The sequence below is a fragment of the Kogia breviceps genome, chromosome X, assembly GCF_026419965.1.
Source record: "Kogia breviceps isolate mKogBre1 chromosome X, mKogBre1 haplotype 1, whole genome shotgun sequence".
Lineage (NCBI taxonomy): Eukaryota > Metazoa > Chordata > Mammalia > Artiodactyla > Physeteridae > Kogia > Kogia breviceps.
This window is the reverse complement of record NC_081330.1, coordinates 133825070-133851217: the sequence shown is the minus strand read 5'-3', so window position 1 is coordinate 133851217 and position 26148 is coordinate 133825070. Positions and strand designations below refer to the sequence as shown.

Genomic DNA, 26148 nt, shown 5'->3' with positions numbered 1-26148 from the left:
CAGGGGTGTGGGCGGGAGGCCCCCCTCTTCTGCCGGCTGGCGGTCACGCCTGCAGATGGGGCGCAGCCAGAGGCACAGGGCTGGGTGAGAAGCAACACCCTGGAGACCGCCACCCTGTCGCTAGCCCGTCTCTACTCACACCCCGGCCCTGCCCCTAAGGTGACAACACAGGCCTCCGTACGGCTGCCCGGGGGTCCCGGGTGGCCTGTCGAGGGTGCTCCTGCCTCCGCGCCCTCCTCGGTCCGTGTGGCTGAGCGGGGACATTGCAGAAACTACAGCCCACGTCTGGAGGGTTCTCCTGACTCTTTCCATGGCCCGGTTCCTCCTGGAGGGACAGGGGGTCGCCGGGGCTCGGGGACAACGTCCAGGGGTTGGAGGCCCCTCCCTCCACCAACGCTGGCCGTGGCAACGCCCCAGCAAATGAAAACACCATTCTCGCGCCCTAGAAGCATCTTTTTTTTTTTTTGTGGTACGTGGGCCTCTCACTGTTGTGGCCTCTCCCGTTGCGGAGCACAGGCTCCGGACGCACAGGCTCAGCGGCCACGGCTCACGGGCCCAGCCGCTCCGCGGCACGTGGGATCTTCCCGGACCGAGGCACGAACCCGTGTCCCCTGCATCGGCAGGAGGATTCTCAACCACTGCGCCACCAGGGAAGCCCCCTGGAAGCGTCTTAGACGGAGAATACACACGCACGTCCAGCCGCTCAAGGGGCTTCCTACGCGGCCGTGCGGGGGCGGCCCTCCGGGTCTTGGTTCCTCCTGGCTCCTGCCCGGGGCCCCGCTTCTGACCGCACCTGACAGCATGACAGAAGGCAGAAGAAAACCGCACCTCGGTTTGGAAGCGGAACCACACGTTCCGCAATTCCTCTCGGCCGGGCGTGAGCCGAAGGGCGCACACGGCGGGTGTGCACGGCCGCGAATTCCCGGGGCAGCACCCTGCTCCCCGGGCTCGTCTGGGACGCTGTGTAAAATGCACCTAGAACCCGGGTTTCTGGGTGAGCCGGGGCCTGAGAGATGATCTGAGGTCTCACAGGGTCCCCCAGCGGCCGGAACCGCTCCAAGCTCAGCCGCCCGTCCTCCCTGGTGCCTGGCCGCCTTCAGCGTTCACCCGGGCGCAGGCGCGGTTTCCTGAAGGAGTTTGCACAGGAGAGCGTGACCCGAGCGTCTCCCCGCCAAGCGGCCGTGCGTGCCTTTCTACAGGTTCTCCTGGGCCGTCTGCACCGCGAGACGAGAACGCACGCAGCCCTCCTCCCAGGCTCTCACCCCGTAAGACCCGCCCCGCGACCCTCCCTGGCGCAGACAACGTGCGTCAATAAAAAGAGGGCCCTGAACGCACCTGGAACGGCCGGGGCCGCAGTGGCGGAGTGCGTCTGCAGGTCGGGAGGCGCGGCAGCTGTGTCTCAGAGCCTGGCGTCACGAAGCGGCGTCCCCGAGGGAGCCGAGGTGGGTGTCGGGGCGCAGCCCCAGTGCCAGCATCCCCGCCGCCTCTCGGGCTAGGTACGCGGGGGGCATGCCGCGCCGGCTGCACCCGCGCCGGCTGCAGAACCTCCGAGGCCCGCCTGCCGGGCTGGAGGCTGCTGTGGAGACTCAGGGCAGGTGGAGAGGAAACCCGTTTTGAAATTTCCTGTGTAACGTCTGTTTGTCTGCTCGCTCCTGTGTTCCAAACCCGCCGGTCCCCCTCCTATCAGCGCGCGCCCTGCCGGGGGCGGGGTGCCGGCCCCCAGAGCCGCGACCTCAGGGCTCATCCTGTCCCGAGGCGGCTGCGGGGAGACCCTGCCTTTCCGAAAGGGTTTGCCGCCTGCAGACCGGGCCGGGAGGGAGGGCCCCGTCCCGATGGTGCAGCTGGCGCCGACCTGAAGTGGATTCCCAGACGGAACAAATAAATGCCTGGGATTTTAATTTTTTTTGAAAGTTTTAAAAATATGCTAAGCGAACCGACTTCCTCTTGCGGGCGAAAGCTGGGTGCCTGGCGACCTCTTCTGGTCTTGCAGCCAGAAGGTGACCCGCCCAGTGACCCCTGCCCGGACACTGTCCTGGGGGGGAGGGGCGGGGGGCGTGCCCCTGGCCCATGTTCCTCACCCCACCCCCACCCCCACCCCCGGATGGAGCGGGGTTCGCGCCTCCCGGGCCGCGTCCTCTAGGGCAGAGAGGGAGCTGGGTGGCCGGCGGGGCGCACGTGCGCAGGTGAGGACGATGACTACACAGCCAGGTGCGCTGTCGTCGGAAAGAGGCAGGTGCGCGAAAGTACCCCCACCCCACCCCGAGAACCAAGGTCCAGCCCTGGCGCCCCGGGGTCACTTGGTAGGGGGAAGGAGGGTGGTGAATCTCAGAGGTTGTGTCCCGGGAAGTTACGGGAATGGTGAATTCGCGAATATGGAAACGCTGTTCCTGGGGAAATCCAGGGTCATCTATTTACAGCGTATGGAGCATATATGTACCCCTAGGCATCTGTTGTCTGTCGATCAATCATCTATTTACATTCTATACCTGTATCTATGTTTATCTATCATTCAGTTATATTTTTCTATCATGTATCTATCGTCTATCTTTATACCTATATATTGATTTATTATCTACCTATCAATTATCTACTTATTTATTTTCTATCTCTATATCTATCATCTATTATCTATCTATATCTATCCATCAATCTGCCTGCCTGATGACATATATCCATCCATCCATCAGTCTTTCTATCTCAATATTTATCTATTATCTACCTGTCAGTGATCTATCATCTGTCTTCTATCTGTCTTCAATATCTATTATCTATCTATCCATCCAACCATCATATCTATCTATTATCTATGTTTCTATTTGTCATCTATCTATATCTATTTATGTATCATCTACCTATTATCTCTCATGTATGTATCAATCACTTGTCTATCAATCATTTATTTATCTATCTGCCTGCCCATATGCACACACATAACCTTCCATCCATTCTTCTATCTACCCTACCAACCCATCCATCCATGCATGCCTCCATCTTTGCGTCTGTCACTGCTTACTATCTATCCATCCATCCGTCTGCTTACCTATCCATCCATCCATCCGTCCATCCATCCTTGTATCTATCAGCACTTATTAACTATCTATCCACCTATCTATCGATTTTTGCATCCATCGTCTCACTGTGTATCTCTCATCTATCTGTATCTACCATACATCAGTCCATTCATCTATTTATACATATCGTCGTTCTATACACTGTGGTCTATAGACCACAGTCGCAAGTTAACAGCTAATGGTGGTGGGTCGGCCCCTCAGAGAGGACATGGCCCTGGGCCGCTAGGGTTCTGGGCACCACCAGGGAAGTCCCTGTTTCTTGTGTGTGTGTGTGTGTGTGTGTGTGTGTGTGGTACGCGGGCCTCTCACTGCTGTGCCCTCTCCCGTTGCGGAGCACAGGCTCCGGACGCGCAGGCTCAGCGACCATGGCTCACGGGCCCAGCCGCTCCGCGGCACGTGGGATCTTCCCGGACTGGGGCACGAACCCGTGTCCCCTGCATCGGCAGGCGGACTCTCAACCACTGCGCCACCAGGGAAGCGCCCTGTTTCTTTTTAAATGGCCCAAATGTAAAACAGAAGAAAAGAAAGGAAAATGGTGCACCTGTGCTGGGCATAAGTGTCAGAGGAGAATTTATAAGGTCAGTAAGTTGTGGATAATGACTAGAACTGGGTGAAGGGTATATGAGCTTCCGTACGCTATTCTGTGGTTTGCTTGTGTTTGAAAACGTCTGTGTTAGCTCAGCTCAGCTGCCATAACAAACACCACAGACGGGGAGGCTTAAACGTTAGACATGTATGTCTCCCAGTCCTGGAGGCTGGAATCTGAGATCCAGGAGTCAGCAAGAGTGGTCCCTCCTGAGGCCTCTCTCCTGGGTGTGTAGGTGGCCGTCTCCTCCCTGTGTCCTCACGGGTTCGTCCCTCTGTGTGTGTCTGGGTCCTGATCTCCTCTTCTTATAAGGACACCAGTCCTATGGGATCAGGCCCAACCTAATGACCTCATCTTAACTTGATCACCTCCATAAAGACCCTGTGTCTGGACTTCCCTGGTGGCGCAGTGGTTGAGAATCTGCCTGCCAATGCAAGGGACACAGGTTTGAGTCCTGGTCTGGGAAGATCCCACATGCCACGTAGCAACTAAGCCCGTGCGCCACAACTACTGAACCTGTGCTCTAGAGCCCGCGAGCTACAACTGCTGAGCCTGCATGCCGCAATTACTGAAACCCACACGCCTAGAGCCCGTGCTCCACAACAAGAGAAGCCCCCACTCGCCGCAACTAGACAAAGCCCACACACAGCAATGAAGACCCAACACGGCCAAAGATAAATAAATAAACAAATTTATTTTTTAAAAAATAGAATTTGAGGAGGGGGACACAATTCTGCCCATCAGCCCTGATATCTAAAGGTTCCATCTGGTGCGTTTGCACATGATTTCCATTTTCAAAACCATCCTTTCTCATCAAGGCTGAGGAATCCAAAGTAATTTTGGGGGGGTGGGGGCGGGGAGGACAAAGTTCAACCTCTAAGGGGGCTGACCCACTTAAAGACAGATTCGAGAGGAACTGTTGCCTGGCGTCCACGGCTGATTTCAGGAAACCGTTACAAGGTTCCTGCGGAGGTGGGTCAGGTTGGAGGGGCCATGCTGGAGTTCCTTACGGGAAATGGGCACCGTGCGTGGGAAAGGGGGCAGGTGGATTGGACCGCAGGGCTCAGGTGAGGCCGTGAGGTTGAGAGGTCCTACGGAGTAGTGTGGAGAAAGAACTACCTGATCCAGGAGATGGTGGATGGGGTCGTTATGTACAGGATGCTGCCCCGGCCACACAGAGGGTGCTGAGTGATTAACTTCACCCTCCTAAGGTCAATTCTCTCATCTCTAAACAGACCAGGTGGAGTTTACCTGTATCCGCTGTCCCACTAGCTCCGAAGTATGCAGGTCTAAGGCAGACCCATGCCAAGAGAGAAGTTTTTAAAATGAGGAGGCCGGTACCTCAGGATCCTGATGGGCTGAAGAATGGGCTGAAGGCGTCAGAGACCCTGCCCCGGAGTGTAGACCTGGGGTGAACACACATTGGAATATTTTGTCTGTATTGGGGAAGCAGGTACATATTTAAGCTTTGAGGCGCATGTGGTGTCTGCTGAGATCACTGGGCTCTGCCACTGTAATGAACAATGTGGTGCTGACACCGCAACAGTGTGGCGGACCCAGCACTGTGCCAATAAAACTTTATTTACAAAAGCAAGCTGAGGGCCAGATCAGGTCTGAGGGCTGAGTCTTGGAGCCCTGTTCTGTGGCCCCTGTGGTGGAACGGCAAGGTCCCCTGTGCACAGGCCACACACGGGGGGTTAACTTAGGGCCGTTCGTGAGCCCCACGTGTCGGTGGGACGTGGTCTGTGTGTGCCTGGCGGGGAAAATGGACTCGTCTTCCTGAGGGTCTGCTGACTCTTTTCCCCCGTGGCTGCTCCATTGCGCCTTCCCGCTCACTGTACATGACCGTTCCGATTTCTCCACATCCTCACCTTGCTTCTTTGTTTGCCTCTAAAACAGACGGACCCCAGGACTGGCCACAGTGTAGACAAGGTACAGGCTCTGGGCAGTTCAGAGGCTCCATGGCAAATGGCCCCTGGTGCCCCTTAATTCCCAGAAGGCACTAGGAGGATGCCAAAGAGCCCCACGGGAGCCAGCTGCGTGCCTCATGCTGGACCCACACGGGCTGATCTTCATCTTCTACGGTTTTCACGTGAGAGATGTGCCCCATCCTGTCCCCAGAGAACCAAACCGGGGTCCACTCGCCTGCGCGCAGCGAAGCCGATCTACTGACACCGGGTTGTGGTGGAGGAAAGTACGGCATTTATCGCAGGCACCAAGCAAGGAGTCCAGGCAGCTGGTGCTGAAAAGACCCAAGCTCCCTGCTGGCTTTCAGGGAAAGGGTTTTAAAGACAGGGTGAGGGGGTGGGGTTGCGGGCTGTGTGATGTGATCAGCTGGTGGACAGTGTTCCGATTGGTTGGCGGTGAGGTCATCGGCAGTCCACATCATCAACCTTCTGATTGGTTGGCGGTGAGGTCATCGGGAGTCGGCATCCTCGACCTTCTGGCTCCAGCTGGTCTGGGGTCTCCACGCTGGTGGGCAGCACGCAGGTAACTTCTCCCACCCGGTGGGGTTTCAGTATCTGTGAAACAGCTCACAGGACGTGGCTCAGAACATGATCTACAGCCCTTGAGGAGGAACTAAAGGTCCTTGACTTTGTTTTATGGCTCAACTATTATTATTTTGTCTTGCTTGACTGTTTTCCTTTCTTCCCGCATTTTCTCACTTCTCTGATTAAATGTATTCTTTGGAACTCGGAAGGCCTAGGAGGCTCAAACTTTTCTACAAATGAGAAGACAGGCGGAGGACATTGCGGGGAGGGGGGGATCTGTTCCCCTACAGGGTCCTGTTCGGTCAGAGTGGGGAGGGAGAAGTCCATTCTCCACGTGGTGTGAGATTATTTAGTTGCTGAAAAGCAGTTTAGGATGACAGGATGGCAATGTGGCAGCCACCCCGGCCCCACAAACTCCCAAACCCCAAGACCCATCCTCCTGGGGTCTTTCCAGCAGGTGGAGGGTCTGCGCTCCATCCTGGCTTGCTGGGGCAGCGGTCTTGTCTCCAGCAAACAAGCATGGGGTGCAGGAAGAGAAGGGAGAGGCTGATGCCGTCTGGGTTGAGCGAATGCCTCGAGCACGTGCTGGGGGAAATCCAGGTGCCCCCACTTCCTCATCCAAGCCACAGAGATCAGACCCACATGCCGAGTCGCAGCCCCAAGCCTCCACTTTTGTTCCCACCCCCCCTTTCAGAGCAAAGCCGACCCCAAGAGGCCATGACGCGAGGCCCCGGTTCTACAGGAACCGTGATTGGCTTCTCAGGAAGGTGGGTCCCTGCCCCACGGCCTCCTGGTCTCTGTGCAGCCCTGGGCGGACCGAGGGGCGCTGAGAATCTGGCGAGCGCACGGGAAAAGGAAGGGACACACCCTCCAGCTCGCCCTGCAACGCCCATCGGGTCCTCACCTTCCGGGCCGGTTATTTCCCTCCCGAGGCTGGTACCGACAAAACCTCAAGAGAGAAAACAAGGTCATGGGTACGGGAGGCCCAGGGAAACCGTTTCACTTCCGCGTAGCCCGGGCACGAGGCCAGGCTGGGTGGTCGCGGTGTGCGAGTGATCCTCCGGCTTTAGGAGGCATCACAGAAAGCTCTCGGCCCCACTAACTGCCACCCAGGAGGCAAAGACTCTGTGTCGTTCACGCAGCATGATTCACAACAGCCCAAAGGTGCGAACAACCCACGTGTCCATGGATGGATGGACGGATGGACGGATACACAGCGTGGGGTCCACGCACACAGTGGAATGTGACTCACCCGTGAAAAGGAGTGAAGCTGTGACACAGGCTACCACGTGGACGGACCTTGAAGACAAGACGCTCAGTGAGAGAAGCAGACACGGAAAGACACACAGTGTGTGATTCCGTTGATAGGAAACGTCCGGAACGGGCAAATCCACAGGGACAGAAAGTGGGTTCGTGGTGCCACTGTGTAGGGCAGGGGAAGGGGTGTGACTTCATGGGGACAGGGTCTCCTTGCCGGGGGATGAGAATGTCCTAAAACTAGATAAGTGTCGTGGTCGCACAGCACTGTGGATGTGCTAAGTGCCTCTGGATTGTGCATTTTATTTTTATTTTTATTTATTTATTTTTTTGCGGTACGCGGGCCTCTCACTGCTGTGGCCTCTCCCGTTGCGGAGCACAGGCTCCGGATGCGCAGGCGCAGCGGCCACGGCTCACGGGCTTAGCCGCTCCGCGGCACGTGGGATCCTCCCGGACCGGGGCACGAACCCGCGTCCCCTGCATCGGCAGGCGGATTCTCAACCACTGCGCCACCAGGGAAGCCCTGGATTGTGCATTTTAAAAGGATTAATTGTATGCTATGTGGATTTCACTGAGATTAAAAAAAAATAAAAAGGATCAGACAGACTGGCCTCCGTTCACGGGAATGTCAGCTGCACCAGGGCCTTCGAGTCTCCCACTGGGCCCCCTCCGACCCCGAGCCGAGAGCCCAGAGCCACACTGTTGATGGGGGAGTATTTGATTCGGGAATAAGGTCTCTCTGGCATTCGCATGATCCTGCAAAGCAGAGCCAGGCTTCACACAAAGCTGATGGGACCCTGGAGGTTGCTCTCTGGAAACAAAAAGTAAAACTGACAGTGGGTGTAAAAGAAATAACCTGCATTTGACTCACCCCGGTTTTAGTTTCTATGGCCCCGTCAGTGTGAGTTCCCCATGAGGGTTTGGGACACTGCAATGCTGATCTTAAAACCAGAAGCAAACACCAGGCTCCGTGGGACGCCCAAGGCCCACGTACACTTGGTGGGGCTGTCGGGATGTGTGTGGCTCCCAGCCAAGGACACACAGCCCCGAGAGAGCAAACCATCACCTGCCAGGCCCGTCTGTGCCCTCTGGGTCTCCTGGCCCGGGGTCTCTAGACCCCAGATTTCTCTACATGTCCAAAAGACCCAAAATGCTTGCACGTTTTAAATAATACCGGGGTGTGAGTCTCTTGGGGCAGCTGCCACAAATGACCATAAGCTGGACACCTTAAAATGATTGGAATCCTTCCTCCCCCATCCTGGAGACCAGACGTCCGAGGTCAAAGTGTCCCAGGGCCGAGCTCCCTCCGGAGGCTCCAGGGGAGGCTCCTTCCCGCCTCTTCCCGCTTCTGGGGGCTCCAGGCATCCCTGGGCTCGTGGCCGCCTCCCTCCCGTCTCTGCGTCTGTCTTCCCGGGGCTTCTCCTCTGTGTCTGGGTCTCTCCTCTTCTGTCTCTTCGAAGGATCCTGTCACTGGATGTAGGGCCGCCCTCCTCCAGGAGGACCTCATGTGGATCATTGCATGAATTACCTCTGCAAAGACTATTTCCGATTAGGTCCCACAGAGAGTTTCTGGAGGTTGACATAAAGCCTCAGCTCCCAGAGCTCGCCTGCGGTGGAGGGGCCATGGGGTTAGGCCGGAGTCTCCCCTGGACCGTGGCTTGCTTTGTGGTTGTGAATGGGTTAATTCTGAGGCAATCCGGGGGTTGTGGACCCACCCCTGTGTGGTTGGGGGTTTTCATCTGGGGCCAGTGCCGGGCCACCCTCGTCGGTCTGATTCCCTCTCATCAAGGCGGAGACAGAACTGCTCAGAGCGAGGGACCCCTCCCTGAGTTCTTCTCAGACTCCTGGCTTTCGGCAGCTCAGAAACTGAGCACAGAACCTCATCTATCTGCCTGTCTGTCTATACCTATCTACTACCTACCTACCTACCTGTCTGTCTGTCTGTCTGTCTGTCTACGGCTGTGGTTCTCACCCTGGGATGACTTTGCCCGCCAGGGACGTATGACAATGTCTGGAGACATTCCCGGTTGTCCGCACTTGGGGGAGAGGAGCTCCTGGCACGTGGCGGGTGGAGACCTGGGAAGCTGCTCCACAGCCCACAGGGCCCGGGACGCCCCGCATCAGAGAGTCACCCAGCCCCAGATGTCAGTAGCGCTGAGGCCGAGAAGTCTGCCCTAAGGGGGTGAGTCTGCCCACGCTGTCCTTCTTGCTCTGTCCCCCCCTGACCTCCCGGCACAGCATGCTTGTGGGGTCGCTTAGGTTTTGTGTGGTCACCGTCACTGTGAATGGAGATTTGGAGACCAGCCGAACAGAGAGACCCTGGCTGTGACACATGCCCTGGAGGGCTCTCAGCTCGTGCCAGCCCCTCTGTCCTGTGACCGGGGCCATACCACCACCGGCGGCCCTGTCCTGGTCCCACCTGCCTCTGGGGAGGGTCACGCTTCACTCAAAATCCTGCTGTCCCCATCTGGGGAGCAACTGCGACCCCAGAGAGGACAGTCGTCTCCTGGGTTTCACACCCCTCTGGAGGGTGTGCGTCAGCCCCAGTTTGCAGGGAAGGTCTGAGCCACAGCGCCAGGCCCCCAGGTGCCTCATGGAAAAGACACCTGGTCTCCAAGAATTCTCCGCTTTTGGGTCCAAGACACTGACACTCCCCCTTGTTTTGCGGGTGGCTTTTCCCTGTCAGGGAACAGTCACCCTATTGGGAAGATACGTGCTGTTTAGTTTCTGTAATAAATAACGTGGTGCCATTTCTCAGGATGTTTTATGGGGAAGGAGACCATATAGGCACATATATCATGTGTGTGGCTGCAGTGTGGAGGGGTGCGGAAGCAGGAAAATTTCAAGGGCGAGGCATTCAGGGTTGATCCTGAGGTTGGATCTGCAATGCATTTAGGAAGGACATTTGGGTCAGGAATTCCACCTGCAAACACCATATACTTTTTCTTGTAATATTGGGGAGATATATATTGGATATTATATATACTGGATATTATATATTGGATATATATAACATATATATTATAGTATAATATATTAATAAATATAATGTACTAATATGTTATTAATATTAATATTATTAACATATTATATGTAATATATATAATATATTATATATTTTATTATAATAAAATTATAATATATATTATATATAATATATACTATATATAACACATATAATATTATACAATATACTATATACTATATAATATACTATATAATATATAATATTATATTATATAATATATAATATTTTAATATATAATATATAGTATAATATAATATTTAATACATACAATATATTATATACTAATTTATATATGTTTTATATATTATATATCATATATTATATATTATATATTATGTATCATATTATATATTATATAATACATAATATATTATATAATATATCATATATTGGATATCATATATCATATTATATATTATATAACGTATATCATATATTATATAACATATATGATATAATATATAATATGTTTAATATATAATTATGTAAAATATATATTATATAAAATGTGTAATACATGATATATAATGTTATATGATATGTGATATATTACATAATATATAATCTACGGTATATGATCTATGATATAATATATATTAAATTATATATTAGATATTAAATAATATAGGATATATGATATGTGATATAATGTATGTTATATTAAATTATATATTATATAACATTATAAATTATATATAATATATTATATAATACATAATATATAGTATATATTATAGTATGTATTAAACATATTTAATATATAATATATTATATAAATATCATTATAATACATATCACATATCATATATTACATGCCACACACTATATCATATATTGCATGACATAATAGATGGCATGCAATATATGATATATTGCCTGCCATATAGTATGTGATATATTATACGACATATAATATATCATATATTATATGGCATGCCACATATGATATAGTATATGGCATGTAATATGTTATATCATATAACATATCATATATTATATAACATATTTAAGATATAAGATAAATATATATTTAATGTATATTATATATTTATTATATAATATATAGTATATAACATCGTACATCTCATATTACATAATATATTAATGTTGTATCACATAATATATCACATATTATATGGCATGCAATACACGGCATATTGTGTGGCATGTAATACATCACATATTACATTCCATATACTATATCGCATATTGCATGCCATATAGTATGTGATATATTACATGGCATGTAATATATCGTATATTATGTAACATGCAATATATGATATATTGCATGAAATGTAATGTGTGACATATTACATATATATGATATAATGCACCATACAATATATCATGTATTACATGGCATGCAACATCAGATATTGTGTGTCATATGATATATCACACATTACATGCTATATGATATATCCCATATTATATGACATATCACATATTACATGGCATCCAATATGTCACATATTACATGCCACAACCCATATCATATATTGCATCACATATAATATATATTATATGGCATGTAATATCTGATATATTATATGTGATACAATATTAATATGTAATATGAGACGTATAATACGATGTTATATACTATATATTATGTATTTAATATATAATATATAATATATTAGATATATGATATATTAATATATATGTTATATCTTAAATATATCATATGATATACGATATATGATATAACCTGTTATATAACACATATTACATGCCGTATATCATATATTGCATGCCATATAATGTATGAAATATATCACGCAATATGTGATATGGTGTGTGGCGTGCAATATGTGACATATTGTATGCCATGCAATATACGATATATCATGTGGCATGTAATATGTGATATATTACATGGCATGCAATACATGATATAATATATCATATATTTGTGATATGCCACATATTACATATCACGCAACATATCACATATTGCATGTCATAACATATCATATATAACATGCCATACGATATACGACACGCAATAGGTGACACACTACATGCCATGCAATATACCGTATATTGCATGCCATACAATAAGTGATGATATGTGTACATGTCATGGAATATATTATATATAGCATGCCATGTAATATATCGCATATTACATGGCATGCAATAAGCGGTATATTACATGCCATATAATATGCGATGTATCATATGGCATGCAATATACGATATATTACATGGCGTGCTATATACCGTTTATTGCATGCGATGTAATATATCAAATATTACACGCCATGTAATATGTGACATATCGCATGGCATGTAATATGCGATGTATTACATGGCATGCAATAAACGATGTAGTATATGGCGTGTTATATCACATATATTATACGTGCGATATGTCACATATTGCATGCCATGCAGTATGTGATATATTGCGTGCCATGTAATATATCACGTTATATGGCATGTGAATAAAATATATGTGATACAATATTAATATATTATGTAATATGATATGTATACCATACGTTATATACTATATATTATGTATTATATATAATATATATTAAATATGTTATGTGATATGTTAATGTTATATCTTAAATATTATATGTAATATATGATCTATTATCTAATTTGTTATATGATATAACACACATTACATGCCATATAATATGCGATGTATCATATGGCATGCAATATACGATGCATTACATGGCATGCAATATACCGTTTATTGCATGCCATGTAATATGCGCTGTATTGCATGCCATGTAGTATGTCACATATTGCATGCAATATAATATGCTATGTATTATATGCCATATAATATGTGACATATCACACATATAATATATGTGATATAACATGCCATATAATATATCATTTATTGCATTCAATGTAATACATCGCATATTACATGCCGTACAATATATCACATATTGCGTGGCGTGTAATATTCAATATATTACGTGGCATGTAATATGCGATATATCGCATGCCATGCAATAAGCGGTATATTGCATGCCATATAATATGCAATGTATCATATACCGCTTATTGCACGCCATATAATATGCAATATAGTAAATGATACGCTATATATAATGTATTCCATGGCATGTAATATGTGACATATTGCATATATTATATATATGATGTTACGCACCATGTAATATATCACATATTACATGCCATGTAATATATCAGATATTGCGTGCCATTTGATATGTTACATATTATATGATGTGCAATAAATGATATAGTGCATGGCATGCGATATAGTATATGTCCTGTAATATGTGATATATTACATACCATTTAACACATGATATATTGTGTGGTGTGTTATATCATATATATTTTATATGTAATATGTCGCATATTACATGGCATGCAATATATCATATATGCCATATATTATATCGCATGCCATGTAATATGTCGCATATTACACGCCATGTAATATGTGATATATCGTATGGCATGTATATGCGATATATTGCATATCGCGCAATACATCGTATGTTGCGTGCCATATAATATGTGATATATTACATGACATATAATATAACGTATATTATATGTCATGTAATATATGATATATGTGTTGCTATATTAATATATTATGTAATATGAGATGTAAAATAAGATATGTTATATACAATATATTGTACATTAAATATATAATATATATTAAATATATTATATGATATGTTAATGTATAATATGTTATATATTATATGTAATATATGATATATTATATGGCATGTAATATATGATATATTACATGCCATATGTGTGATATTATGTGTTGCCCATTGCATGGCATGTAATGTATCATATATTACATGCCATGTAATATATCATGGATTACATGACATGTAATATGTGACATATTATATGGCATGTTTTATGATATTACATGGCATGTAATATATGATACATTACATGGCATGTAATATAAATAATATATTGTATATTCTAAGAGTTTCACATCAGTTGTGCTTTTCCAAAATCGTTTTCTTTCCCTGATGCGGGCTTCACCTTTATTGCGTTGTTTATGTCTCTGCTTCAGTTTTTCTTAATCACTTGCCTTCTAATTGTAATAAGAACGCCCACTGGAAAGCATTGGCGGTAGGAATGGAGATGAACAATCTGGGCTCCTAGAATGAAACATCTTTGCATTTACTGTTAAAAGTATTATTACTTTGTTTCATGCCCTCTATTTCTCATGCTACACTTGCTTGAATTATTTTCAGGAATTATTATTTTAGTGTTTTGCAAATATCAACCTTTCCCTGCTGACAGTTGCATTTGCAGTGAGAAGTAACTGTATGAAATCCTGTTTTCAAAAAATTATTGTTATCATGAAAAGCAGTCCCCAGTCCACTGTGGACCCCAGTCTGTGGGATGAGAATACAGTCGGGTATTCCAGAGCTAGATCCTATATTTATTGAAACATTTTACATCTTTTATCTCAAAGACAGTGTTTTCTACATTGTACTTAAAAAATACATTGTGTTCTAAATTAGGAGTTTGGGATTAACAGATACACACTACTATATATAAAATAGACAATGAGGATCTACTGTGTAGCACAGGGAACTCTATTCTCTCTCTCTATGTGTGTATATATATATATATATATATATATATATACTGAATGACTTGGTGTACACCAGAAATGAACACAGCATTGTAAATTAACTATACTTCAATTTTAAAATGGTTAAAAATATATAATGTTCATATTAGTTCATAACAACTAATAAGTATAATATTACTCCATTCTCATTAATTATTAATTGCAATATAACTATGTCAATGCATTGTGTATTTTTATATATTACACATTTAAAATGTTTTTTATTAAGCTCTTTATTTTTTATGGCCAACTGCCAATTACTTTGTACCAAAGCTTTTCCACTTTAAAATTTTAGATTTCACTTCCTCTCTTCTTTGGCTGGAGTTAGTCTTATGAGTTTTCTTTTTTTTTCGAAAAGGGAACATGAGGGTCACGTTTTGAATCATGCTGCAATTTTATGCTTCCAGGATGACACCCTTTCCAACATAGGATTTTGGGGTGGAAAACCTTTCCCTGTCAAAACTAGATAGACAGCCGCTGCCTCCACCCCACCCCACCCCAAAAAAACCCAAAAGAACTAGAGAGACCTTGTGCTTCAGATGTTTGGGTATTTGGTTCTGGGGATGACTGAGGATTTGTTTCTGTAAATAATCTGTTTATTTTTCTTGGGTACTAGAAGATGTTCTTTATCTTCAGTATTTAAGAAAAATTACCAAGAGGAATTTCTGGGTCTCTTTTCCCTTGGGGGAGGGGTGCTTTGCTTTGCACGGCTGTATTCAGTACAGGGATATTTTTGTCTATTATTTCTTGGATTATTGTTTCTGCTTTATTGGTTTGCTTCATGGAATTTATGTTGCAAATATACTATATGTATATGTATAACTGATTCACTTTGTTGTAAAGCAGAAACTAACACACCATTGTAAAGCAATTATACCCCAATCAAGATGCTTAAAACATATATATATATATACTATGTGTAGATATATGAAATAATATGACATGCACATATATAATGTAATCTATGTATACACCATATGTGTGTGTATACACAAACACCATATATATAATATATTCATATACATTATATATATTCATGTAACTCATACATGTGTTATATCACATTCATGTAATAATATATTCACTATTAAATTATCTTTTATTCCTTTTACCTCAGTATTCCACCAGAGTTTGACTCTTTCTGATGGGTTTAATAATGGATGAGCTCCCATCTTTACTGCCCTGGCTCTTGATTTTAATTTTCCTGTTCAGAATTCTCCATGCTGTCCTTCCTACTCGTGACTTTTCTGATCAATCCAGTCCCAAGGACACCCTTCCCCTAGCACTTAGATAAGAGGCGGGGATCTCTGACCACTTGTCCCCCATCTTTGTGCTGGACCTACAGAAGGGGCAGGTGCTATGGGGTCTACTGTGCTTCTGAACAATCTCCAGTCATCCTGCAGGGGGTTCCCGGTTCTCTGGTTTCCCTGTGTGTCTGCGTGTCTCAGGCAGGGTCTCTGCTCACAAGCAGGTAGGAAGGTGGGGTTAGGGGGTGGGGGGCAAGCAGAGGTGCCTGTGAAACTTTCTGAGGATGCTGCCCTGCTCACCGGGGTGACACCAAGGATTAGCCCCCACCTCCAAGAGCAGGAACAGTCAGGGCTGTCCTGTCATCTCCCAGCAGTGTCCTTCCAGGATCCTGCCCCAGTGTGAGGTTTGGCATTTGGCTAGACCTACCGATGGCAGCAGGGTAGATGCTGAAGTGAGACACGTGATTTGAACTGGGACAATCAGATGTATAGATATGGAGAGAGATTCATTTTAAGGAATTGGCTCACGCAGTTGTCAGGGTGCAAGTCTCAGATATTCAGGCTGAAGACCCCAGGGAAGAGCTGAGTTTGCAGCTGAAACCCAGAGACCATCTGCTGGCAGAATTCCTTTTTGGCTCAGGGAAGATGGGTTTTCATTCGCTTGAGGCCTTCAACTGATTAGATGAGGCCCACCCACACTGGGCAGGGCAGTCTGCTTTACTCAAAGTGCACTGATGTAAATGTTCATCTCACTCACAAAATAGCTTCAGAGAAACATCCAGGATAATATTTGGCCACATAACCGGGCACTGTGGCCCAGCCACGTGGACACATAACAGTAACCGTCACAAATAGATAACCCTTGTACGCTGAGAGGTGAAGGGATTGCCTCTTTGCTCCACATGGAGAGTGGAGAAAACCTGTCTGCAGGGAGCAGATCACTGGAGGACCGAGGAGAAAAGCAGAGATGCAAAGCAAAGCGCAAACGCTCTCTGGTCCCTAAAAATTCCCCAGCTCCCATCCCTAAGCAGGGCCCTTTCTCTTTTGGGGGGTTAGAGGGATAGCTCTGAAACCCGCGATAGTTAATGCACTGGGCAGGTTTCTACACCTGGAAAGATTGTGCCGTCCCGCCCCACAGATCCACGGGCACATGCTAGTTGAAAGTGTGCAGGCAGATGCTCTCTGCTCTGACCTGTTCCCAGAACATTTACTGAAAACAAACCCAGTTTAAAAAAATCAGCAGAATGCCCACTTTCTCCAGCTCTAAACATCCCTGGAATTCTGCATGTCAGTCATGTCCCAGTGGCCACAGGATGCCTGGTGAGCAATGAGGTGAAGATGGAACAGAAAGAAGGCAGGAAATGAAGAGCCGGCCCGAGCTATCCCCTTACCTTGGGGAGCTGAATGTCCCCCGAAGCCCCACCTCTGAGCAAGCCTGGGTGACTGAGCAGAGCTGGCAACCCAGCCGTCGGGGGGAAAACCTAGCACTACTTGTGAGAGTTTCCCTGGGTTTGCTGACCGCACGTGCTGGGGGGGGGGATAAAAAAAACTATTGTGCCCCAAATTCAGTCATCGGCGTAACGATGCTCATGTCGTGTGATCACTGACAACGATAAAAATTGATGCAAACATCCGCAAGGAACAAAACAGTAGCATTTTAAATAAGGATGGGACCCATGAGGTGAAGATAATTAAACATTAGGAGAGGTCGATGGTCCCTTGGTCGAGAGAATTTTGTCAAGTGGGGCAATTCTCTCAACCTAAGATGAGATGGGTGAAGAAGGAGACTTTGAGACTATTTTGGATGAGCGTTCATCCATCAAAGTTGGGACAGTAGAAATGTAGGGAGGATGGGTGGGTGGGTGGATGGATGGATGGAGAGGACAAGGGTGGCCAGTGCTCTAACACTGGACCCTAGTTCAGTTCACCGGTCGCTGGGTTTCTTGATCCTTGCTACTGTGAGTGAAAAACGTTGCCTGTCATGTCAGTAAATCAAGCATGTTGTGGCCATCAGGCCACGCAGCCACCCCGAACGGTGCACCAGGGGGGACTCGGGATGGAGAAAAACAGGATTCTGGCCCCAGAGAGCCAAGGTGCGCGTCAAAGGAATGATTTCAATGAGCCCACCCTGTTGCATCTTCCCATACACAGAAACGCGCTACATTCACGCCCTTGAAATGTCTGGTTTTCTTTAATTAACTGTGATCTTTTAATGTTCCCACCACCTGGTCTTTGTTGCAAAAACCCCTAGATACCCTGGCCCCTCCCTGACCCCTTGGAAGCAGTGCCTCAGAGCCTTCTGAGAGGCTGCCTCCCGGACTTAAGTCGTCAGCAAGTCCACCAAATGAAACATAATTCTCAACTTTTAGGTTGTGCATTTTTTTTCAGTCCACACAACGCTTACCCACTACCTCCGTCGCCCTCAGGGTCCAGCTACAGGAGGTGAGAGCCCAGTCCCCGAGGATGGGTCCTTCTCTCACCGACCTCTCAGGACTGGGCGCTGTCTGTCAGTCTGTCTGCCAGCCCTCACTTGTTGGGGGTCTCTTGCTGAGAACCACAGTCCTGGACCTCCCCTGCCCCCAGCTGTCACCTGCCACTGGAAACTTCCAGCTGGCCATCTCTACACAGCTGGCTCTGGAGACCATGCTTTTTTCTAGTTCTACTCATTCCGGCCAAACACCTTCCACTCCGTTCTGAATTACACCCCAGTTACCCTAAAGAGAAAAGGGAAGGCCCGCACATTGGTGGCAGACCTGAGCGCGTCATTTCTGTGAAGGCTGGGACTCTCCTTTATCTCAGTTTTGTATCTTTATCTCCTGTTCTGAGACTGTCCTCTGCTCTGATGTTCACAACATCTGATTTTCTCCTCCTCACACAGGAAATAAGACCCCCCCCCATAGCATATCTCCTTAAAATATCACTTGCACATCAACGTCTAATGAATTCCCGGAATCTGCAATACAGGAAGCAGCATTTTTTCATCAGCCTATGTTGTCAATGAAATCTCCCCGCCCCCCTGTTCCTTAGCAACCTTAGATAACTTATCGTGGTACCCTGGGTCCTTTTCCATGGAGTGCATTTGATTCCTGTGCTCTCATCATTAACGGGGCTAGACATGGATCGTCTCTCCCGGTGACCTCCCCTCCAGACCACTTCCGGTGACTGGGGTGGTGTTTGTCTCCTGTTGACCACCCCTTAGGTCTCTGGATCTGCAAACCCAAGCTCAGAGATGATTGACGTGTTGTAGTGCAGTCGGAGGAGAGAAAGGGACGGTGGGAGAAGGTCTCCGAGAGAACCACACACATAATACCTTTCCTTCCAAAGACTTGGAGAGGTGAGGCTGGTACCGTTTACCGAAAAAAAATTCCAGCTCTAATTATGCAGATCTGGGGCGGGGGGGGGGAAGAATGTAGAGATTTAAGGAACGCTCTTGAGAAATGGTGGGGAAGGCACCAAAGCATGAAGACTTTACTCATGTCTACAAAGTGGGAGCAACCACCGTGAGAATATAGTCCATCTTTGCACAGAGTGAGGAGGGAGGCCCGTGGTAACCGACCTCCTGCTCCAGGAAACACTGTGTGTCTCTCTGCAATCGACCATACAGGCAAGGGGAAGTGGGAGATGCAATCCATCTTAACGCAGAAAACATGTGACCGCAGCCTCCACCTGGACGCTGACAGCTGGTGTATGGTTCAGCCTCTCCTGGACTCGCCAGGGTCTCGTCGTCCTGGGGACCCCACTGGAGGGCTCTGTGATCTTCCCCAGGGAAAGTGCCATAAGGACATTTGGCCACTCCTGTCTGGGCTCGTGCAGAGGATGTCTCTTTGCACCAGGAGGCCAGGTTCCCTTCAACTTCCTTCCCCAAGCCCTGCAGTACTGCCCTGAAAGCTCCCGCCCTGTTTTCGTGAGGGGACCCCACCCTCGCCCTCCCCAGGCTCCATGTCACCCTTTCTCATCTTCCTTCAAAGCACTGCCATAAATTGTAGCACTTCTGTGCTTTGCTTGTGTGTAGTGAAGACTTAAGCTGACCCAAAGACAGGCCTGTCTTTGCCCTCTGCTCCTGAGAGGTGACCTCCAGGCCCCTGCAGTGTCCTGCTTCATAGGAGTGTTTTTGTTTGCTCGGGGACTTTGGCTGCTGGACCCTTCAACGATGCAATTTATGATGGGGACTTTGGGACATGCCATATCAGTTCCAAACTCCAGGAGAAGATGGAGACTACAAATATTAGTATCCTGAACCTCTGGAAGGTGCTGGAGACTAAACGACAGCCACGTGGATAGTACGTGGTTGAGTACCGATAAATACTGGATGCCGAGGCTCAGGTGAGTTTCCCTAGTGGACAATATTCTGTGCATATTGTCACACATTGATGCGTGCATGCATGGATGGGTGGATGGATGGATGGGTGGATGGATGGATGGAGGGGTGGGTAGATGGGTGGGTGGATGGATGGATGGATGGATGGATGGATGGATGGATGGGTGGGTGGATGGATGGGTGGATGGATGGGTGGATGGGTGGATGGATGGTTAGATGGGTGGGTGGATGGGTGGATGGGTGGATGGATGGATGGATGGATGGATGGATGGATGGATGGATGGGTGGATGGGTGGGTGGATGGATGGTGGATGGATGGGTGGATGGATGGGTAGATGGGTGGGTGGATGGGTGGATGGGTGGGTGGATGGATGGATGGATGGACGGGTGGATGGATGGATGGACGGGTGGATGGGTGGGTGGATGGGTGGATGGGTGGATGGACGGATGGATGGATGGATGGACGGATGGATGGGTGCATGGGTGGGTGGATGGATGGATGAATGAAATGGATGGATGAATTGGGGGATAGATGGATGGATGGATGGGTCGTGCCCAGTATCTTCTCCTGTACCAGGGATGCACCTCCAATATCATGGTTTGTCCCGCTCTAGACTCACCCTGGGCTCCTGAGTTTGCAGGACAGCTCCCTTAAGGCTGCGGGCACCTCCAAGCTAAGTCAACCCTCCTGGACCCGCCTGCCTCCTTCCTCTTCCAAACTGCACCTTCTTCTGTTGGTTTCCCCTCAGTGCATGTCATTGACCTCACCCGGTGGCCAGAGCCTGGGACCTCAGAGTCATTCTTATCCCACCACGCCTGACCCCTGTGATCCAACCAGACACGCTTGATCAATCCCTGAGCCCTTTATCGCAGCCTAATCCCCTTTCTCCATCTTTGACAGTGAGGCAGTCACCCTCCCCAAACTACTGATCCCACAGTCTGACGTCACCGCTGAGCGCCACCGTATCGTCACATCAGTGGGGGCGTGTAACACGTCTGCAGCATGAGGTCTTCATGTAACACTCAGCGAGTGAGTGGGTGAGTATATCTGTGCCTGACTCAGCATAGGGGTTGCGGTAACGGCTTACTCAGCATCCTGTGTGTGTGCGTTAGGGCTGTTTCCAATTTCAGGTCTCCTGATGCAGCCAGAAGCATAGATTGCATATATGCCTTTTATACCTACAGGGATTATATATATATAGATAGATACACACACACACGCACACGCACACGTATATATGTTTATACACACATGTACATTATATATGCATACTATATATATGTGTGTGTGGCCACACACACACGTATGCAGAACTTACACACATGCTTTTGTATATCTGTCGGGAAGAATTCTATAGGATGAGTTCCCAGCACTGAGACTGAAGACTCAAAGAGAATGTGGGCACTTTAAAAATGGTAATTGATAGATTTTGTTGAAGTTACTTTTGAACATCAGGTTAATTTGTACCACCAACACCAGCAGAGGCGAGAGTGCATTTCTGCGGTGTCTTCAATTGTGGTGAGCCTTTTTCTTTTTACTGTGCTGCTTAGGGCGTGATACACTGCATAGAAAGTTCTGGAATAAATAAGAAATGATCTCATAGGAGACTGGGTGGCAGAAGGTGGCCCCCATAGATAGGGGAGTGTCCATGGGACATGACTGGACTGCTGCTTTGCTGAGGATGGATGGCCCTTCAGACCTTGGCTTCACATCCAGACCAGAGGAGTAATATGGCGGAGCTCGCGCCAGTGTTCCTTAAGGAGGTGGGTGCGCCGCCTGGTGGAAAGGGGTGGTTTTTTGTTTTTTTTTTGTTTTTTTTTATAAATTTTATTTATTTATGGCTGTGTTGGGTCTTCGTTTCTGTGCGAGGGTTTTCTCTAGTTGCGGCGAGCGGGGGCCGCTCTTCATCGCTGTGCGCAGGCCTCTCACTATCGCGGCCTCTCTTGTTGCAGAGCACAGGCTCCAGACGCGCAGGCTCAGTAATTGTGGCTCACGGGCCCAGTTGCTCCGCGGCATGTGGGATCTTCCCAGGCCAGGGCTCGAACCCATGTCCCCTGCATTGGCAGGCAGACTCCCAACCACTGCGCCACCAGGGAAGCCCAAAGGGGTGGTTTTGAATAAAGTCTTGAGGGGCATATGGATCTGTGAGGTGGAGGCAGACGGGGATGGCTGGACGGGTCGGTGGATCTATGGGCAGATGGACAGGCGGGTGAGTGGGTGGATGGGTGTGTGGACAGATAGGCTGATGAGTGAGTGGGTGGGTGGCTGGATGAAGAGACAGAGAGATGGAGTGTGGAGCATGAATGGCCAGATGAATGGACACACAGGTGGATGGATGGATGGATGGATTGTTGGATGAAAGGACAGATGGGTCAATGGATGGATGGATAGATGGGTCGATGAATGGATGGGTGGGTGGGTGGATGGACAGATGACCAGATAGATAGATGTATGCATACATAGATACATACATTTATAGATGCCCGTACTAACACCAGGCACTTTTCTCGTAGCAATGGATTAACAGGGTCCCTCGATATGGCTCAAAGTGAAAGGAACCGCTGATACAGAGGGGGAAGGTGTCTAACCTGGAGGGAAGTATCTGAATCTAGATGGCAGCCAGAACTGGAGTAGCTCTGGGTTCAGAAACAGGTGTCCAGCTTACGCTTCTCAATTCTTGCAGTGCCTCGCTGAGTGCCTGCACCCAGCATGAACCTGAGTACCCCTGTATCAGCTGTAATTAGTTACATCAAGATGAGGGCACAGTGGAGGAGGGCGGGTCTAATCTAACGTGTAGGGGGCCCTTAGGAGAAAAAGAGTCGGAGACACAACACACAGAGGGAGGCCGATCCTTTGAGGATAGAGGCAGAGACGGCGGTGAGGCTGCCACAAGCCAAGGGACACTGAAGATTGCCAGCAAACCACACAAAGCCAGGAGACAGGCCGGGGAGAGATCCTTCCTTGGAGCCCTCAGAGGGAACCCACCCAGCCCACACCTTGATTTCAGACTTCTGGTCTGAAGGGGGTACATCTCTGTGCTGTCTGGGGTAATGTGTTACGGCAGTCTTAAAAACTGAATCGAGTGATGATAAGAAAAATCCCTGCCTATTTAAGCACGAGGGGAGGTCATTTTCTGCGTGGGGTAAAGAGGCATGTTTTTCGGTGATTTAAGGAGGGCTGAGGAGCCATATATTTATTCCAGATGTAGTAGTCATATATGGCTGGGTAACAAAGGGCTCCAAACGTAGAGGCTGTAAACAACACATGTTTATCATCTCCCAGTTTCCCTAAGTCAGGAGTCCAGGCACGGGCTAATGGCGTCCTCTGCTCAAGGGTTCACCGGGCTGAAATCAAGCTGTCAGCCAGGGCTAGGGGTCTCACTGGGGGCTTGGGGCTCTCTTCAAAGCTCAGCGCTTGTTGGAAGAATTTCAGTTTCTTGTGTTGGAGCATTAAGACCATCATCTCCCAGAAGGCACCTGCCAACCCCTGCCAGGTGGTCTTTTTCCACCAGGCAGTTGCTCTGCTGTTTCAAAGCTCTCTGACGTCTTAGCCCTGACTCCGACACTTGATTAGGTCAGGCCCATCCAGAAAAATCTCTCCTTCCATTAGCTTCAATCAGTGGATTATAGATTTTAATTACAACCACAAAATTCCTTCACCATTGCCATAGAATCCTGGGAGCGGTATCTCATCCTATTCCCAGACCCCGTCACGCTCAACGAGAGTGATCTATATACCCACGCATATATCACGCCAGGACAAAGGATTAGGGCTACAGGTAATTGGGAACTTAGTTTTTCTGTTTCTGGGGTACGTCCACTGGAGGAACATTTTGCTCAAAATTGTAAAAGGATTTTCCTTGAACATTTCCCAAATTATTACAATCATCTCTTAGTCTTGCAGCTTCCAAAGAAGTGAATACCTCATTTCTTAATTCACTTTGCAAATCGCTTGGTAGAACACAGCAGAAAAGCAGTTTCCAAATTTAACAGTTCTCCAGGGAGATAAGCAAGCCATCCACATGCAAGGAGCCTTTGGGAGAACGGCTTTCAAGGGAACACCAAACACCTTTACGTTCTCCAGAAGAAGAAGACAAAAGAAAACAGAAAAGATGCATACCCCACTGAGAAGCCTGCCTGTGTTCAAAGAGGGACCCCCCCCCTACCTGGGGGACCCTAGAGCCTCTGTTTCCTCCTTGTCAGGTGGATGTCATGATTATATTTGACTATATGGGTAGCATTTAATTCGACTACATATCTCACCCATAGCAGATACCCAGCAAATACCCAGGAGCCTCTTTTCAAAACTCCACCTGACATAGGGTGGAGTTACCCACCCTTGCCCCTTCTGAAGCAAATGCTTTGGCACTTTCCGTGTTGAAAAACAGAGGGTCTGTGCTCTTGTTCTCTGACCCTGGGTTGTTTTTTTAAAAATAAATTTATTTACTTATTTATATTTTTGGCTGTGTTGGGTCTTCGTTGCTGCACACTGGCTCTAGGTGCGTGGACTTCAGTAGTTGTGGCACGCGGGCTCAGTAATTGCGGCTCACGGGTTCTAGAGTGCAGGCTCAGTAGCTGTGGCTCACGGACTTAGTTGCTCCGCCGCATGTGGGATCTTCCCAGGCCAGGGCTTGAACCCGTTTCCCTTGCATTGGCAGGAGGATTCTTAACCACTGCACCATCAGGGAAGCCCCCAACCCTGGACTTTCAACGTGGGGACTTGTGACATATTTGGGGCATCAGAATCACATGCCTTGTGCAGCGCCTGGCATAAAGTGGGAGCTTAATAAATTGTCATTTGTTAATTTATATCATAAAATTATATGTATATTATTATGCATAAAATATATGTATCATGTAAAGTTATGCAAAAGTTCATTACATATGAAATGTTACATATAACGCCTAAAGCATATTATTACTTATTTACATTTAAATTTTAGATATTATTAGGCTTCACCTTAAAATGATAAAATACATAAAGTATATGTCAACTAAGTAAAAATAATCGATACGTAATTTGTGTCATTTTCAGATATTTTTAAAAAATAAATATTATAGAAAAATAAAATGTAAAACATTCAAAATGTAAAAATACTATATGTTTACACTAACATTGTATTACATATGTAGATGTAACTACCTTATAATATAATAACGTTATGCAACGAATCAATTCCTATAATAAATAAAATAATCAATATGTAATTAGGTAATAGTTTATAATGAAATTTTATTATATATTATGTGCGATGCAGAATTATAATAGTAATTTAGGCCCAAACACCTGGTCCCGGTCCTAATACAGTTGGCCTCACACTCCTGCCCCAGGTGTGGCCTCCGCCTGGACCTGAACACAGGTAGCGGCCTGGGGGCGGGGTGGTCTCGCGCATGAGCAGTGCAAAGCCCGGGGGGGGGAGGGGAGGCCCCGGCCGGCACAACCCGCTCGTCTCCGGAAGTCCCGCCCCTGAGGGCGGGACCAGGGCCGGGAGGAGAAACAGGGAGCCGCCGCGCGGCCG

The 26148-nt window shown here is 47.2% G+C and overlaps 1 protein-coding gene and 2 long non-coding RNA genes across 5 annotated transcripts in view; 2 read left to right on the top strand and 1 right to left on the bottom strand.

The window, feature by feature from the left end:
* Positions 1–1570, bottom strand: part of P2RY8 (P2Y receptor family member 8) — a 40761-nt gene extending 39191 nt beyond the window's left edge. Inside the window, exon 1 of the mRNA XM_059050688.2 lies at positions 1336–1570. The gene's annotated coding sequence lies outside the window, so the exon portion shown is untranslated. The remainder of the gene's footprint in view (positions 1–1335) is intronic.
* Positions 1–26148, top strand: part of LOC136793403 (uncharacterized) — a 341429-nt gene that overhangs the window by 44418 nt on the left and 270863 nt on the right. The window lies entirely within an intron of this gene.
* On the top strand, positions 1285–25577 carry LOC136793405 (uncharacterized). 2 transcript variants are annotated; one of them, XR_010838616.1, is made up of 4 exons: positions 1285–1442; positions 21531–21667; positions 22181–22393; positions 23144–25577. It is a non-coding gene; the product is annotated as an uncharacterized lncRNA (long non-coding RNA). The 2 variants fall into 2 exon arrangements; XR_010838615.1 differs by lacking the exon at positions 1285–1442 and adding an exon at positions 19738–20634.